This window comes from Triturus cristatus, chromosome 4_1, assembly GCF_964204655.1.
Source record: "Triturus cristatus chromosome 4_1, aTriCri1.1, whole genome shotgun sequence".
NCBI classification, from domain to species: Eukaryota; Metazoa; Chordata; class Amphibia; order Caudata; family Salamandridae; genus Triturus; species Triturus cristatus.
In genome coordinates, this window is record NC_140585.1 from 104148844 (window position 1) to 104166708 (window position 17865).

A 17865-nucleotide genomic window follows, 5' to 3' on the forward strand; every position below is an offset into this window, starting at 1 on the left:
AGAAAATAAGGAACCTGGAAGAAATCACGATTGATGTTGTTTTATTTTACCAAGTTTTAGAGGGTTTCAAGTCTAACTATGCAGTAGTGATTGTAATATGTTTCAAACAAAAGGTATCTGCCGAAACCCGGGATCGAACCAGGGACCTTTAGATCTTCAGTCTAACGCTCTCCCAACTGAGCTATTTCGGCGGCTTCTGTTCCCAGCGTGTGGCCGCTCTGGCTCCACAGACCCTGGAGGTTTCCTGCATTATTGGTGAGTTTACAGGGGTTATTACCAGGCGTCCAGGGCTCTCATCACCTCCGCCCTCACACTGAGAGAAGCCTCGCTGGGGGGCGCTGCTCTCCTCCCAGCACTGAAGACCAGACACGCAGCTGGCATTTTAAGCAGTGACGTCATCGACGCCGTGACTCTTCTCAAAACTCAACCAAATCCAGGCAGGTAAAACTGCACCCACCCTAAAGAGCCATCGACCATCACTGGCACCGGGACCCGCCTGTGATGGGTGGATGTTGTTAGCAATGGGTCTGTTGGGCGGCTGCTCTGAACTCACACCCAGAGGCACGTGCCTCCCTGGACCATGAATCACAGAACACACACATGACCACAAACAGGATCCTGCTCCTGCAGGGGGAAGTGGGGCTGGAGTCCATTACTTTACAGAATACCCTACATCAAGCTGCTTTTTTATTTTCAAAATAGGTTTATTTCCAGCGTAAAAACGTATCAACCATCCAATGATAAAGTGTTAAACATTAAAAACACAATTCAGTTTATACCACATCTTCCATAAAATCCATTAAACCCTCCTCACATCACTGCGGACCCCCCATCATTGGGACTCTTCCAATCACATCACTTCACTCTTGGTGACAATGTACAACTTTTGTATAATTGTGTATAATGATAATATCTTGTTAATTTCACTGCTGGACAGGCAGAAAATACGTTTTTTCAGCACGAGCAGCACATGGCTGTGCAGGACTGCATGTATGCAGCGTATTTCCACTATTTGCATGTTCCCGAAGCGCTATAGCACCTGAGTGCCCTTTCTAGCTCAGGGGTTCATGTTTATCAATCAATCAGTAGATTTGTAGAGCGCTTCTTGTCACCCGTGGGGGTTTCCAGGCGCTGGCAGGGACCAGAGTGGACTCTTGATATATGACGCTGACCGCGGCCCCCGCAGGGGGCCAATCGGTGGTCGGCGCCTTAGCGCCCCCGGGGCACCGGTCACCCCTCCACACCCCCTCCCACTGGGGGGGGGGCGGGGACGCAGACCGGAGCCCCCCTCCTCGGGCTGGCCGGAAGTGACGCGCAATGCGTGTCACTTCCTGGCCCTGGTGTGAGTGGGAGGCTATTTAGCCTTCCCCCACCCTCCTGGTGACCTCTTTGTCGCCCACCTCGCCATTTGATCGGTCGCAGTCTCCGGCATCTTCGGTCGTCGTCCTCGCTTCGTCGCTGCGATCCCGGCCCTACCACCATCATAAGGTTACATGAACAACGGTGAGTCTTGCTCTACCCTTCCCGCCCCGGCCCCGTCCCTGGGCAGTACCAGGTCGACGGGGCCCTGTGGCTCGGATGGCCACGGGCGGGGGGGGGGCCGCAAGTTGGGCCGTTGTGGCTCGATAGGACGCTTCGTCAGCGTCAAAGCCACGGTGGCTGTTCGAGTCTCGGCAATCACGCTAAACGTTCCGTGATGCTGGGCAAATCCATGTGGCACTTCAGTTGCAGGGAGCATCGGGCTTCCGATTCTGCCTTGCGATAACGCAGCGCATGGGTACAGGGCGAGCGGCAAACAGCTGCTTCCTTTAATCTCCCCGTGCCTAACAAAAATGAATGTGTCATAGCGGAGAGAGGGGTGTGGCGCAGCGGCCAGAGCGGCCGACTCCCGAGCGCGGGGATCAGGGTTCGATCTCCAGCACAGGCGGGCTGCACAGCCCAGCACCGTGTGAATCTGGGCAATTGCTCGCTTAATGTCCCCGACGGCCCCCAGCGCGTAGAAACCCCTAGGCGTGATAAGTTCGCACTTAACAAATACTGTTTTTCTGCCATCGCGCAAGTAAGGGTATATGGGAGCGGCTGGCCCCCCCACCTCCCGTCGGCTACGCTGCCACTGAGGGAGCGGGGGGGGCACACAGCGGGCCGCGTGGTCCTGGGCAACGGGTGCCGCCGAGGGTGCGGTGCGGGCCGCTTGGTCTGGTGTACAGCCAACGTGCGGGGGTGCGGGCGCGAGCCTCAGCGCTTGCAGGCCACTGATGCCGGCACCCCCCCCCTGCAACGATAGCCCGAGGAAAGATGCAGTATCATGGGGGAGGGTGCGTGCGTGCCCACGCGAAGTCAGGCAGTCTTATGGTAGGGGCGCCTGTAGTGCTGGGATGTGTAAGGTAAATACGGTGTTCATGTAAGCGCTCCAATTTCTTCGGGTCGAGTTCGCGCTATACAAATATGCATCATGTACGCGTATTCGCTGACTGCCTATAATGCAGACATGATACAAGTGATTCATTGTTCACAGGATTTTGCTCCAATACCTTCGGGTCGAGTTCGCGCTATATAAATATGCAACATGCATTCGCTGGCTCCCTATGAATACAGATACATGAGACAAGTGCAGGCATTGTTCACGAGTTTTTCCGCGTGTACACATTCGCGCGCATTAAGTGATTCCGGGCATTACAACACACCCTGCACCTCAAAGGGTAATTTGGCGTTTTTGCCCTTGTACAGGTCCACAATCTCCTCTGAATAAATGGATACATTCTTATATGGGTTGATGACTACGCAAAACAGGCCGGAGTAAGTCCGTGGCGCGAGGCGGGGCACTGGGTCTCGAGTTTGCGCGGAGGCCCCGGACGACTCGCCTAGCCTCCCTGGGCCCGGCTATGTATGTGGTTGCGATGCTCTCTCGCGGCGCTCCGGTGCCTTCAGGGGTTCGCGCTGCATCTCGGGGATACGGTGCTCGTGGGCGGCGCCAGTGCCTTCTGGTCGATGTCGCGCTGCGTCTCTGGTAGGTCACTTGCTCTCCCCGGTCTGAATGTGCATGCAGGCATGGTGCTCAGTGCTGCACTCGAATAACGGCTCCCCCGTCCGCGACGGTGGCGGGGGTTCCCGGTCCCAACCCAACCTCCCCCCCCCCCTACTACCAGCACTGCAAGGTTGGGAGCTGCCTGGATCCCCGCGGGTCATGGGCGGTGCAGCCCCCGTGGCGCTCCCTGGGAAGGTTATCGCCCCCCCTCCCATCGGCTACGAGGCCGGCAAGGTCGGGGGGGCGCTTGCAGTGGGCTGAGTGCTCATGGGCAGCGCATGCGCTGTCGTGGGGGGCTGGGGCTGAGGCGAGCAGGGGCAAGGGGTAGGCGTTGTAACCTGCGAGTTGGATGCTGGTTTAGGGTAATCAGTTCCGGCCCGCGGGGTCGCGTCCGCATTCGGCCATTACTAAACCCCCCGCACCTCACTGGATAATCGGGTGCGGTGCTCGTGTTATCTGGTACACTCGATCACGTAATATTGTATTTTGAATTAAGCGCCCAGTGCCTGGATGTGTAATGTAAATAGGGCACTCATGTAAAGCGCTCCAATACCTTCGGGTCGATCTTGCGCTATATAAATATGCAACATGTAATTGCGGGCTGCCTATATAGGCAGTTCATTGCATTTGACGATTCCGGACATTACAACACCCCCCTGCACCTCATTGTGAATTTGGCACTGCGCTCGTGTCCGGCGCTCCACTACGTTAGCGCGCATTAATGTTTTAATGTCGTGGTCGAGTGGTTAAGGCGATAGACTAGAAATGTATTGGGGTTTCCCCACGCAGTTTCGGATCCTGCCGACTACGAAAATCTTTAAAGCCAGTGCGCTCCCACATATGCGGGTCTGACTCCGCCCCTCGGTTTTGCGCCGCGTACCCTGCTCTCCCCGAGTATGTGTCTCTGATGTCGATGGCGCCGGGGACGGATTGGGCGGCTAGCACCCCATCGCCCCACCCGGCCAGGTCTGGTCCTTCCGGCTGGGTCTGGCTGGCGTAGGGCTGAACAAATCTCTCTGTTCCACATCTTTAGTCCGAGTCCCCGACTACGAATAGCTGGGGGGCGCTCTCTGCCACACGAGGCGGACAGACACGCGCTGGGACAGATCGGGCTCAGCTGCGTCGCGGAAAGGACACCGGTGGCTGCGTGGGTCTGTTCACGTCCTGCAAGCTGGCAGGAAGAGCCCCAGTGCATGGCTCCTTGGTTGATTGGTCGGTATCACGGCGATGCACACACTGACAGCCCGTGCCCAGTTAGCAAACTGGGCCTGATAAATGAGGTTGTGTTGTAGTGTAGGGTGTCCATTCGCGCTTTTTTATAGCAGGGTAAGCAAGGGCAAGTGGGGATGCACTTTCTTTATCAGGTGCAAAGGCAATTCCGACCCCGTGTTGCCTCCTCATGCTTGTTTTAGGGAGAAGGCATTTGCCCCCCCCCTCGGGTGCGCGGCCGCTGGGGGCGCGGGGGGCATGCGGCAGGCCGCGTGGTCCTGGGCAATGGATGCGCTGCCACCGAATGCGTGAATGCGTAATATAAACACTGTACTAGTTAAAGCACTTCAATGCCTTCCAGACCTCCTCCTGCCCATGCATCGGCCGCAGCGAGATAGAGGTTGGCGGCCGCATCGAACTAGGGTTCAGGGGGTTTTGCAGGCAAGGTCTAAACCTTCCCCTGCCCAAGCATCGCTGCAGCGTGATTCAGTGTAGGGTAGAGCGCTCATTACACACTCTATCGATCGTGTGTCCGTCGGCCTTTCGCCCGCGGGGCATACTTCTCAATGGCGGCGGCCCTCGCGAGCAAAGTAAATGAATGGGGGTGCGACGGCAAAGAAGCCGCACACCCTGCGCCGGGGGAGCCGTTAGGAGATTAGAGTCGGGTCACGGCCCTAATACACCAGCACTGCAAGGCTGGGAGCTGCCTGGGTACCCGCGGGTCGCGGGCGGTGCAACCCCCGTGGCGCTCCCTGGATAAGGTTATCGCCCCCCTCTCCCGTCGGCTATGCTGCCGTTGAGGACGGGGGGGGCATGCAGTGGGCTGCGGGCGGTAGGCGTGGTGACCTGCAGAGGTGGGGTAGTCCGACGACTGCGAGCTGGACGCTGGTTTAGGGAAGTGAGGTTCCGCCCCTTGAGGTCGCGTCCGCATTATGCGATTGCGGGCATTACTGAACCCCGCACCTCAATGGACAATTGGTACGAATCTTGTAAGCTCTCCGTGCTTAAATGTGTAATGTAAATAAGGTGCTCATGTAAAGCGCTCCAATACCTTCGGGTCGAGTTCGCGCTATATATTTATGCAACATGTATTACTGGTTTCCTATAAGGCGGATACATGATACAAGTGCATGCATTGTTCACATTACGCGATTGCAGGCATTACTAAACCCCCCGCACCTCAATGGTTAATCTGGTGCGGTGCTCGCGTGATTTGGCACGGGGAGCGTGTAATATGGTACGATTCTCTTAAGCACCCCCTGCTTGAAGGTGTAATGTAATTACGGTGCTCATGTAAAGGCCTCCAATACCTTCCGGTCGAGTTTGCGCTATATAAATATGCAACATGTAATTGCGAGCCTCCTATAAGGCAGATACATGACACAAGTACATGCATTGTTCACATTACGCGATTGCAGGCATTACTAAACCCCCCGCACCTCAATGGTTAATCTGGTGCGGTGTTCGCGTGATTTGGCACGGGGATCGTGTTATATGGTACGACTCGCTTACGCTCCCCATGCCGGCATGGTGTAATGTAAATACAGTGCTCATGTAAAGCGCTCCAAGACCTTGGGCGTCGAGTTCGCGCTATACAAATAGGCAACATGTATCTGCTGGCTTCCTATAAGGCAGACACTTGATACAAGCTCAGGCATTGTGCACAAGATTTTGCTCCAATACCTTCGGGTCGAGTTCACGCTAGATAAATTTGCAACATGTATGGCCTGGCTTCCTATAATGCAGACACATGATACAAGTGCATGTATTATTCACAAGAATTTGCTCGTGCCCACATTCGCGCGCATCAGGTGATTCCGGGCATTACGACACCCCCTGCACCCGAATGGGTTATTTGGTCAGTGCTCTTGTCCGGTGCTCTAATAATTTCGCGCGCATTACGGTTTGAGCTAATCACTAATCCACCGTGCCCGAATAGGTATGCTAATGCGGGGCTCATGTACTGCACTCCAATACCTTCGGGCGGATCACGCCGTGACTCCGGGCAGATAATTTAATATCCACGTGCCCGACGATGTATGTATATACGGTGCTCACGAACGGCGCGCCATTACCTTCGGATTGAGTTCGCGCTGTGGTTGTGACGCTGGGCAAATCACTGATCACCCCATGTCCAGATATGCATGCGTGCTGCTGGGCCTGGTCCACCTGGGCCCCCGAGGGTCGCGAGTTTTGGCGGCTCATGATCCCACTCCGTGCCCGAACATGTATGTAGACACGGGGCGTACGGACTGGGCCCCATATACCGTCGGGCGAGTCGCGCTGTGACGCCGGGCAGATCACTTAATCTCCCCGTGCCCAATTATGTATGTAAATACGGTGCTCAGGAACTGCGCGCCAATACCTTCGGATCGAGTTCGCGCTGGGTGTGTGACGCTGGGTAAATGAGTGAATATCGCCGTATGATCTCACTCTCGTGCCCGAATATGGGTGTAAATATGGTGTTCATGCACAGCGCTGCTATACCTTCGGGTCGAGTTCGCGTGTTAAAAAAGTGCTATTTACAGCAAGGGTCACGCTGCCCGATCCTGACCACACGTGACCACGTGTCCCTCGTCTCCAACCTTTTGCTGAAGGGGGGCTTGGGTCGTGTGTCGTTGTTGTTGTTGTCAGCAACAGATAAAGTATCAGCGTGTGGGTAACAGGCATCTGCTCTCCAGCAACTCCGTGCCCTAGGAGCACGCGCGTTGCCCTAATTCCGAGGCCTACCCATAAAGGGGCCGAGTAGCAAAACAATTAAATAGGCTCCATAGGCGGGCCTCTGGCCTTACAGCCCGGTGACACCACCATCATTTGTAGATAGGCCCAGGTAAAATAGGGCCTTTTCCGGATGTCTAGAGGACCATTGCGGTTGCGGGTATCCCCCACCGGATTCACTGGTCGCGTACGGCAGCTGCAGGAGACTGGGATCCGGGTTTACGGACCAGTTTAACGCGCTAAGGGCGCTGCCTGCCAACATAGGGTGCTGCTGTGCCAATAACTGGGGTGTCAGCGGGGCAAACACAAGGGGACATTATGTCAATAGTACATTTGTCACGCCCAGGGTGCACTAAATCTCTACTTCAACAGAGCAGGAATTTGATACCGCTGGGGATGCTCTGGGTTTGTGGGGGGGTGCACCCCCCCCGCCACCCTCCTACTGAGGAGCATGATGAGAGGGGCGAAGTAGGACTTAGTCAATACTCAATGCTTGAACCTTGCTGACAGCGCGCAATGCTTGAGCCAGACAGATTCCCGTAGCTGGTATACCTAGGGGTTTTCATCACTGAGGGATCTGTAGGGGCATAATTCCCATAAGGAATAAGGGATGGTGGGCAAGGGCAAGAGTCACCCTTGCCCATGGTCACGCGCTGGCAGCCAGGAGCACTCCTGTGCTCCAGGTTGAGCAATCAGAGGGGACTGGCCAAAGGTTAAGTAAAACCCTTCTCGCCTTCATAGCCAAAGAGGGCAGGCCCAGAATTGTGAAGAGGGTAACCTGCCCGCATGGGGGGCAAATAGTTCTTGGCACATCTCCCCAGGCCCATCGGGTCCTCTCCTGCAGCGGACCCTATCCGGTTAGGATAGCGTCTTGGGCCTTGGGGACATAGATGGGGCCATCTACAACACCAGGAGCTATAGCTCACTGGTAAGTCTTGGGCCTGTGGACATAAGGGATCTCACAGGGTTTGAGTCCGGCTAGCGCTGTCACACTGTCATGAGGTGGCAGAATTTCAAACTCTTCTTTCTGCTAGGAGGGTTCCCTTCCAGCTAGTTGCAGGAAGCCCTAGATAGGAGAGGTTGCAGGTAAGACTATAGCGGGTTGGTGGGGGGCCCTGGCTGCGACGGTGAGCCGCCTCCAGGGCTGTGGCGGAGTTACAGGGTGATCTGGAAGCAGGCCGGTACAAAGGGTACCTCTGCGCGGCACCATAGGGGGTGCCCGAGCCAAAACCGAGGAGCCTCAAGGGAGGTCCCGGAAGCCGTGTCGGTGCCCCGCTAGTCCTGCGGGCGGTTGTGGGCCTGAACAACCGGGGGCTTGCTATGCGACGCTCCGCCCCGAGAGGGGGGGGCGTGAGTAGAATTACCAATGGCACGTGATCGGAGAAAGAATCACCTGGAGGGCCGCAACGGCGGGCATCGCTCCCGCGCTGCCCGGCTCATCAGGCGGGCAGGCGACCCAGTTGCTTGCCTGCCCTTGGATCGCCCGTAAGATAACCCACCCATTACATATTCTGGAATTATGTAATAAACCTGCAGCATTGTTACCCAACACCAACTGTCTTGTGTGTGTCATTGGGTAACCTATTCTGGGGGAGGGGGGACAGCGGGGTGCCCCTGGGGGTACTATGCCGCTGACCGCGGCCCCCGCAGGGGGCCAATCAGCGGTCGGCGCCTTAGCGCCCCCGGGGCACCGGTCACCCCTCCACACCCCCTCCCACTGGGGGGGGGCGGGGACGCAGACCGGAGCCCCCCTCCTCGGGCTGGCCGGAGGTGACGCGCAATGCGTGTCACTTCCTGGCCCTGGTGTGAGGGGGAGGCTATTTAGCCTTCCCCCACCCTCCTGGCGACCTCTTTGTCGCCCACCTCGCCATTTCCCTCCCTACCGCTTACCCGGCGTAGGCGTTGGGTGGGGGGGGTTTCTGAGCGTTGTAATGTTTTCTTTTTTCGTTGCAGGCGGAGTTACAGGGCGATCTGGAAGCAGGCCGGTACAAAGGGTACCTCTGCGCGGCACCATAGGGGGTGCCTGAGCGAAAACCGAGGAGCCTCAAGGGAGGTCCCGGAAGCCGTGTCGGCGCCCCGCTAGTCCTGCGGGCGGTTGTGGGCCTGAACAACCGGGGGCTTGCTATGCAACGCTCCGCCCCGAGAGGGGGGGCGTGAGTAGAATTACCAACGGCACGTGATAGTAGAAAGAATCACCTGGAGGGCAGCAACGGCGGGCATCGCTCCCGCGCTGCCCGGCTCATCAGGCGGGCAGGCGACCCAGTTGGTTGCTTGCCCTTGGATCGCCCGTAAAATAACCCACCCATTACATATTCTGGAATTATGTAATAAACCTGCAGCATTGTTACCCAACACCAACTGTCTTGTGTGTGTCATTGGGTAACCTATTCTGGGGGAGGGGGGACAGTGGGGTGCCCCTGGGGGTACTATGCATTTTCTTTGCCTCTCAGATTGTCTACACGTGAGTCTGTGTCCGGTAAGGTTGCATCACACCCTCACTCTTCTAAAACCACTTTCTACCCTGTCACACTGACCACAAGAGGAATTTTATCAATTTAAAAACGAGTATCTTGAACATCCAATGCTGTTCAAGTCCAGAGGATTCGCCCACTGCCCCTGGACTCCCACAAACCCTCGAGGACACGTTTGTAGAGTGGAGAATACTTGATTTTACCGCCATCTTCATGTGTAACATACTACGCGCCTTTTTCACTTTACCCTTGAGCGATATATTGGTGACTGTGCACCTTCACCTGTGTCATTTCTAGTTTTCCTGCCCCCCCAAAAAATGCAATAAGTATATATAAATTATTGATTTTCAATTTCTGATCCCACAGTCTCCTCGCTTGTCGGATCTATAATTTTCTGATTGAATTGCTGCTTGTGTTGATCGTCATTTCCTGTAAATCTTCGAGGTCACTTAGCTGAGATCAACATCCCCCAATATCCTAGAGGTCTGAAGGTTCCACAAACCATCACAATAAACACAGACCAGGACCCTCTGTGAATACTATTGTGTGAGACGTGACAGGGCCGTTCTTTCATGCCACTAAAAAGCGACTGTTCACCCTTGTCGTGGCCTGCGTGGTGCCTTCTTTGGATGGGTGATGGAGGGTAGAAGACAAACCTCAAGGCGCCTCTGGGAGGACGAAGTGATCAGCGGCTCCTCTCGTGAAACTCTCCTTCACTTTATCACTCACAACAGTGCAGGAAAGGGGTGTGGAGATCAGTTAGGGTTATAGGCGGTGGTTTCTGGGTAATATGCCGAAGGTATAAACATGCAGAGTGAAGGAAGTGGAAATAAAATAAATTAAAATGTGTGTAAACCGTTTGTATTCTTAAAAATGTAACAGCAAAACTGGATCTTCCCATACCGGGAGTTGAACCCGGGCCGCCTGGGTGAAAACCAGGAATCCTAACCGCTAGACCATATGGGAGGCATGTGACTGCTGCCTGGGCTCAGAGTATTTGTAGTGCAAACGACCGTATCTGTTGGTAGTGTGTTCATCAGTGTTGAATGAACCACGACTTTCTAAATACAGAGAATAGCAAGGAATAGAGATAAACTCAGCTGCTCTGAGTCAGGGTGTGTGGGATCAGCTTGGTCATTTCCGCTCTGTACAGGAATAAAACACGCAGACTGCTGCAGGAACACGCGCCTTGGAGGAAGGAAACACCAAAGATAGAGGGTCAGCGAGGGAGGAATCTAAACAGAGGCGACGAGCACCTAAACCACTGAGGCTGAAACAGGACCGGCTTTAGTGCTGGTTGCGCCCTGTGCGACAATGTTTGTTGGCGCCCCCCCCAATGACCACCTCCACCACTGATTCCCTCACTAGCACCCTTTAACAGTGACCAAGTCTCCATAACCACACTTTCTCAGATGCATTGAATTAGTTATATAGCGCCACTCATACCAGTGTAGGGTGTTCGAGCACTTTGCATCACACGCACATTACACAGAGACAATCCATCATACGAGTGTAAATCAGTGTATAGGAATTGTTGCATAAGCCAAAGGACTAAAAGTGTAGGAGTCACATGTCATCCATACTGGTAGGCAGTATAGTTTAAGAGTGCTTGGTGTGGAGAAGCACAAACTCAGAGCCGAAAAAGAAACAGCATAGTTGGGAGTTTCCTTTAATAATAAGAATGGATTCCTAGCCAAATTAACCCTTTTTGCAACATTAATCAATGTTCTAATAATGTATACTTTGCAGTGCGTGCAGTTCTAGGATGAAAGTTAATAGCTCACTATCCTATATTAGGACTTTAAGTTATAAATTGAAAGTAACAAAAGGATGCCTCTTTTGAAAGCAGTAACCTGCTGATCTGTTTATGTCATACACACTCTGTAATCTACTTGGTACACGTTCTTTGCAGCAGGCACATTAACCCTCTGCACTAACTTCACCGAAGTCAAAACCTCAACTATACAAAATGCTGATCTCTCTCCAGGAAGATAATTAATCACACGAGTTTTCTTGACATTTATGTGAGGCCTGGTCATTTCCGGGGAAATGAAATACTGCAGCAGGTGCTTCAAAAGCATAATAAACTTTCAAACACGGCGCCCCCAGGAAGCCAGCACCCGGTGCGGTGGCACCGCTGGCACCGCCCTAAAGCCGGCCCTGGGCTGAAAAGAAGAATAAGACAGGCAGAGAAAAGAATGAGAAAAATACAGACTTAGAATAAAAGAATAGAGACAAAACGGATACACAGGAGAGCGGAAGTCAACAAACTGCCCTTGTGATCTTGATCACACGCGACAATGAGCCCCATTCAGAAATACTACACACACTACAAGGACGGGTTATCAAAACGTAACCTCTGATCCTCTAGCAGCAGGGGAAAGTACGCACCGGTGTGGAGCGGACACACATAGCGCCTGTACACAAGTACTTGTGAGTAGAAGGTGCAGCGCCCGGAGAGTCCCCTCTCCGTACTCCATGGACAGTTACCACGGGCCACGGATGCTCCCGGCAGCCGCGAGTAGCACTTGCGGTGGTTTCACATGGTGACCGCGTGGCCTAATGGATAAGGCGTCTGACTTCGAATCAGAAGATTGAGGGTTCGAGTCCCTTCGTGGTCGGGGCTCTTTTACCTACTACTGAAAGGACATTTTATGAAATCTACAATCCTGCGCACATTTCAATGTTTTTGATTTTAAATCTATGCAGGATGCTACTAAGGAAGTGGTGATTCTGACAAATGCAAACAAAACCTCACTTAATACATAAACTTTCTGCAAATTCCTAAATTGTAACTCTTTTTCTCAACACGCACAGTGTCACTCACTAAAGCACTGTAAAGCGTCCCTCAGTAAATCACTGCACAGTGTCCCTCACTAAATCACTGCATGGTGTCTCTCACTAAATCACTGCATGGTGTCCCTCACTAAAGCATTGTACAGCCTCCGTCACTAAAGCACGGCACAGTGTCACTCACTAAAGCACTGTACAGCCTCCGTCACTAAAGCACGGCACAGTGTCTCTCACTAAATCACTGCACGGTGTCCCTCACTAAATCACTGCACAGTGTACGTCACTGAAGCACTACAGAGGGTCCCTTAATAAAGCATAGCACAGCGTCCCTCACTAAATCACTACAGCGTCCCTCACTAAAGCACTGCAGAGTCCCTCACTAAAGCACTGCACGGAGACGTTGAAACAATCTGCGCATAGCGGGGGTGGCCGAGTCCAACAATACTGGCCCCATGGAAACCTATGTTGAACGTTTATTGGTAGACACCTTTGGCAGAGATTGTTTGTCAACTAAGTTTGCGGTGGAGCGGACTCTTCGGTCCCTGGCCCCCAGATCTGCTCCTGGCGCCCCCCCTCGTCTCATCATCGCGCGCCTGCTGAATTATCATGATAGAGATGTCGCGTTGAGAAAGGCTAGGGAAGTGGAAAATCTGCAGTACCAAGGAATGACTCTTTCTCTATACCCAGACTTCACGGCACTAGTGCAGGAGGCCCAGCGCAACTTTCAAGATATAAACAAGCATTGGCATAGCCAATAGGTCTCGCTTTTGGGACCTTATAAATGTTTAACTATGCAACAGTTGCATAACTAAATACTTATTAGGTCCCAAAAGCGAGACCTATTGGCTATGGCAATGCTTGTTTTTGGGTAGGCACGAAGAGCCACCCTCCCCCGTGTAATGCCAGCTGCTGCAACAGGGGGAGGGACGGACTCTGAGGAGAGAGAGCAGAGGAGGAAAGTGCAACAGAGAACCAGTCTGCCAAGTAGGTGCGAACGTTACCGCTAAAGTGAAAGTAATCATTTCGCGGGCGCTTTGATGTTCGCAGTGGCCGCGCGGTTCACTGAGAACATCAAAGCGCCCGCGAAATGTACACGCAGGCTGCCAAATGGTGCGCGCGCCCGGCGCACATGCACTGTAGTTGGGGGCCTGAAAAGCACTCGTTTGCACTTCCAAATCCCCGTTTTCTATAGCTCACGCCAGAGCAGCGCTAAAGTGCTAGCTCAGGCGAGACCTAAAATGACGCTGCGGAACGAGAATATTAGCTATTCCATGTTGTACCCGGCATGCCTCGGTGTGCAACTCAACGGTAAAACTACTATCTTTGACACACCGGCGGAGGCAGCTGACGTCTTGAAACTACATAAATCGGACAGAGCGGCTTCCCCTGCAAAGTAGAACACTGGTCACAGGGAGCACAGACTCACTGTACTGGTGCATATAGCACTCTCGGAGAGGCTCGGACACTGATGCCCTCTCAGGGTTCTTTGCAGCTTTCAACGCTGGAGTCCTCTCCCTCTCTCCCCATTGGTGTGGGAATTCTTTCTTCTTGTTTCCGTCTTTATCGCTCTATCATTCACTTAAAAAAAAAAGACATGCTTACATATCGATGTCTTTCTGAGCTCAGCTCCATATAAATGATGTAGACTTATTATTATAATCGTGGTATGCTCGGGGCGTTGTTGCCCCCCTTGGAGATTGTAGGAGAGTAGGGTCTGCTATCCTATGGTAACCCCAAATTTTTGCTTTTTGCTTCACTGGTTTTTGACATATTGAGGCTGTGGGCCTGCCAATCAGACCCCCAGCCTGCTGTTCTCTCTACTAAATTCACACTATGCACCCTAGGTGCATAACCAATTGGAAGTGGATCACCCTGTGAGCCCCTGTACCAGTGTACACTAGGTACCCAGGGCATTGGTGTATCTAAGGCCTGCCAGGGGCTGAAGCATGTATTATGCCACCCCAGGCTTGGCCTAACAAATTTGACACAACTGGCTGATCACTCAGCTGGGGTAAGTTGGTGTAACCACCTCTTACTTAGGTGTAGTATATCTATACCTAACCTTAAAGGGGACACATGTTAACCTATAAGTCACTCCTATGGCAGGCCTTAACAATCCTGAAGGCAGAGTGCTTGGTTCCATGTGAGATGGTGCTCTGGCATGAGCTGAGCCTGTCTGCAGTGGTCGGAACAACTTCCTTCTACTGTTTCCAGATATCGTCATACCATATACTCTTAAGTGCATTATGAACCTCGCGGTTAAATGCTATCTTTGGTTTGGCTTTATCAAAACATGTCGAGTAAGGTGTCATACGAATTGGAATACTAACCCCTCGCCAATTCTGGCGATGGGGTTAGCATTCCACCCTTCTAGAGGGACACGACATGTACAGTACCTGAAACCCGGGTAAAATCAGACATGGCCTCAGTTCCACAAAATGGATGCTGCCACCACAGACACAAGTCTCCCCTCCTGCTGCTGGGAGTCCTTCCAGCTTGGGAGGTGTGGACAAAGGGTTTCCTGCCAGGGGAGGTGCGTGCACCACCCCAGACAGGATTTTGTGTATTGGTCAGGTAGGGCTTGAAAGAAACCAGACATGCCTGAGGCTCACAAGGAGCCTCGGTGCATATGCCAGTTCAATCCGGTCCTGGGGCACACCAGTCCCGGGCCTGGGGCGAGCTGGACAAAGGATTGGGGGTGTAACCACCCCCCTTCCTGGTCCCACCCTTAGGGAGGGACCTAGCAGGTAGTCCGGCCCCTAGTATCCGCTTAAAGGTAGGAGCTGTGTCCTAAGACTTCAGACATCCTGGAATCAACTTGAAACTAAGAAGAAGACGGGAACTTCGACGCTCTGCCGCACAGAGGACTGAAGCCAATCTCCCCTGTGGTCAGGGAGTGACCACCTTGCTAACGCAAGCACCATCCAGCGAATCAACGTCTGCTTTGCTGCCGCCTCCTGCCGGAGCCCGAGCCCAGAGACTGACAAGACCTGGACCTCCAGACCTCTCACCGCCCGATCCACATTCCCTGAGAAGAGGAGACCCGTGGAGGCACCGAGACACGTGGAGCCAGCCATCTTGAAAAGACCACGACAAGCTGCAAGTGCAACAACCGAGGCTCCCTCCAAGTTGTGCTTTGGGATCTGAGAAGCCCAACCCTCGAGCAGCATCTGCACCAAAGGTGAGCCCTCCAGCATCTCCACAATCTGCGTGGGGCCCTTCTGCATTTTGCCACTCGACGCGCCTAACCGGTTGCTGGCCCGCTGGCTAGTGGCCATCTTGGCGACGAACTTCAAGAAATACACCGCTGGTCTAGTTGCTCCAGACTGGCCCTTGCTCCTCTCCAAAGGAGCAGTCCCTCTGACCTTGCTGGTCAGAATCATCAGCTTATTTCATCTCCTACAACAATTGATTTTGCCAAGGCTTGTTTGCTTCGATCAAGTCGCCGACACCGCCGACAGCGAGAGCCTGCGTGGGACAGCTCGTGACCCGACTCCTGGATGTCGTCGACCTTCAGGGACCACGTGGCTGCAGAGACAAGCTACACCTTCCTTCCTGTTTGCACCCGACATCGCCTGGTACCCACCAGGTGCCACGCTGGTCACTGGCTAGTGACTGTGAACACTGTCCCCTCTGCTTACAGGTCTTCAACATCTCCGATCCCCTCTTGGATCCACCGCATCTCTTCCGGGGCGACCGCCTGCAGCATCTTTGTCTACAGGCTCCATTGAACAGATAGAAGAAACCCAACGCACTTCGACGCCTATGCACCCGCTTCCGGTGGGTGAGGTAAAGCTGGCACTCCGGTGCCCAAGTGTAGAGTATCATCTCTAGTGTCTGTGTTTCGAATCTTGAGTTCATAGTCCATCCGGAAGATCCTCTTTGCAGTAACTTTGTACTTTTTACGCACCCATTGAAAACCTATGGGAGCTCGCGTGTGACTATTTGCTCTGCACACGCAACCCGTGGACCTCCTGGTCACTAACTGAAGTTAGCTCCTTGTATGCCCAGCGATTCTAGAGGCCCTAGGCCTTTTCCCCTTTCTGTTCGTGGTACTTATACCACTATTTTAGTATATGGTTTGAGCGGCCACCAGGGCCTATCCATATAAAGTGCAACTTCTGTGTATTCTACTGTAATCATGTTTGACGATTTGTGCTCCTGTGCTCATAAAGAGACTAGGGGTTACTTTGGGAAATAAATACATATATATTTTGAATATATATCTGTGTGGTGTCCTTTCATTGGTATAAAAGGGGGTTGCATTTGGTAAAACAGCTTGCTTAACACGTTTCACGAGTTTAACCTCAAAGACTGCTTAGCCTACGCTACCACTAGGGCAGCTTGTCCGAAAAGGTTGACTTACAACCACACCATAAGGGTTGCTTGGCATGGTACAAGGTGGTCACTTTAACTAGTGAACATCATATACCAGGCCAACTTCTCACAGAGATCTCCTCTTATTCACAATAGGTATGGGGATTGTTTTTCTTGTTCTTTAATCCTATTTAGGTACACTATGTTGGGATTCACCGGATACAGGTTGGGTGGTTATCCGATGTGAGTGGGGGGGGCTGGGTTCTTTGGGTAATGTTGTTTTTTTTTGCGCACAGGCCTTGGAACATAGCAAGGGTTGGATTTGACTGCGATCACTTTATCACATTGAACTGCACAGCATTGCACCTACGGTAATGTCAAAGGAAGGGCGGTCCAGGGGCCTTGAATTACGTTGCATAACGTGGTACGTCAGGGGGTTGTCCAATCCGCGCAAGGGGTGACAAGTACTTGCCTATTTACCCAGACACAAGATACAGGTGGCGCTACTACAGGAGACTCATTACGCTCCGAAATCAGATAATAGCTTTGTAGCCACTTGTGGTAGTAACAGATTTTCCGCAGGGTATAGCAGATATTCTAGGGGGGTTTGTATCCTGATTCTTAAATCGTTACCCTTTAGTACGCAGACTGTGATCAGGGACCCGGAGGGTCGCTACTTGCTGGTGGCGGGCTCTGTGGGAGCGCAGCGACTACTTTTCATAAACGTTTACACTCTTAATATAGACACCCGTGGTTTCTTCGCTAATATTTCAGCTCATATTGCTGGCTTATCAACTGATTCTATCATAATTGGGGGTGATTACAACCTCACATTACAGCCTGGCTTAGACACAACGGGCACAGGACACAATACTAAACCATGCTCCATTAGGGAACTCTTGGCATTGATAAGCACACACCTTATCACGGACGTCTGGAAGGTTGGGGCGTGGCTTGAAGCCCAGTATGGTTGAGCGACGTGCTCTGGGCCAGGGTAGCTAATCCGGCCAAAATCCGATATTTCCTGATGCATCCGCATACTGGTGCATACATAAGGGATTATCTGCCCGCAGAGGGGAGATAATGGAAGGGTTCCGAATGGCTGGGATGGCCGAGAGATTGCCGCTGCCCGCGTCCCACGCAGTGGGACATCAGCAGGGCAGCATTCTAGTGGCCGCCCGTCGGAGCCTTCCCCCCTTGCTGCCTCGCGCGCGAGGCCTACGCCCACTTGGGAAAAACCCCTATCGCGTGGAGCTGGGGGGGGCGGGGGGCGCGGCTTACTCCCTACTTAGCGGGCTCTCTCGCCCAGTTCCTCCTCTGTCTCCTGCGCGC

General features: G+C 53.2%; 3 non-coding genes across 3 annotated transcripts; 1 reads left to right on the forward strand and 2 right to left on the reverse strand.

Annotated features, from left to right (window-relative positions):
• Nucleotides 1-118: 118 nt before the first annotated feature.
• Nucleotides 119-191, reverse strand: TRNAF-GAA (transfer RNA phenylalanine (anticodon GAA)). The gene has a single exon. It is a non-coding gene; the product is annotated as a tRNA-Phe (tRNA).
• Nucleotides 192-10317: 10126 nt separating this feature from the next.
• TRNAE-UUC (transfer RNA glutamic acid (anticodon UUC)) lies at nt 10318-10389 on the reverse strand. The gene has a single exon. It is a non-coding gene; the product is annotated as a tRNA-Glu (tRNA).
• A 1582-nt stretch (nt 10390-11971) lies between these two features.
• On the forward strand, nt 11972-12044 carry TRNAR-UCG (transfer RNA arginine (anticodon UCG)). The gene has a single exon. It is a non-coding gene; the product is annotated as a tRNA-Arg (tRNA).
• Nucleotides 12045-17865: the final 5821 nt, after the last annotated feature.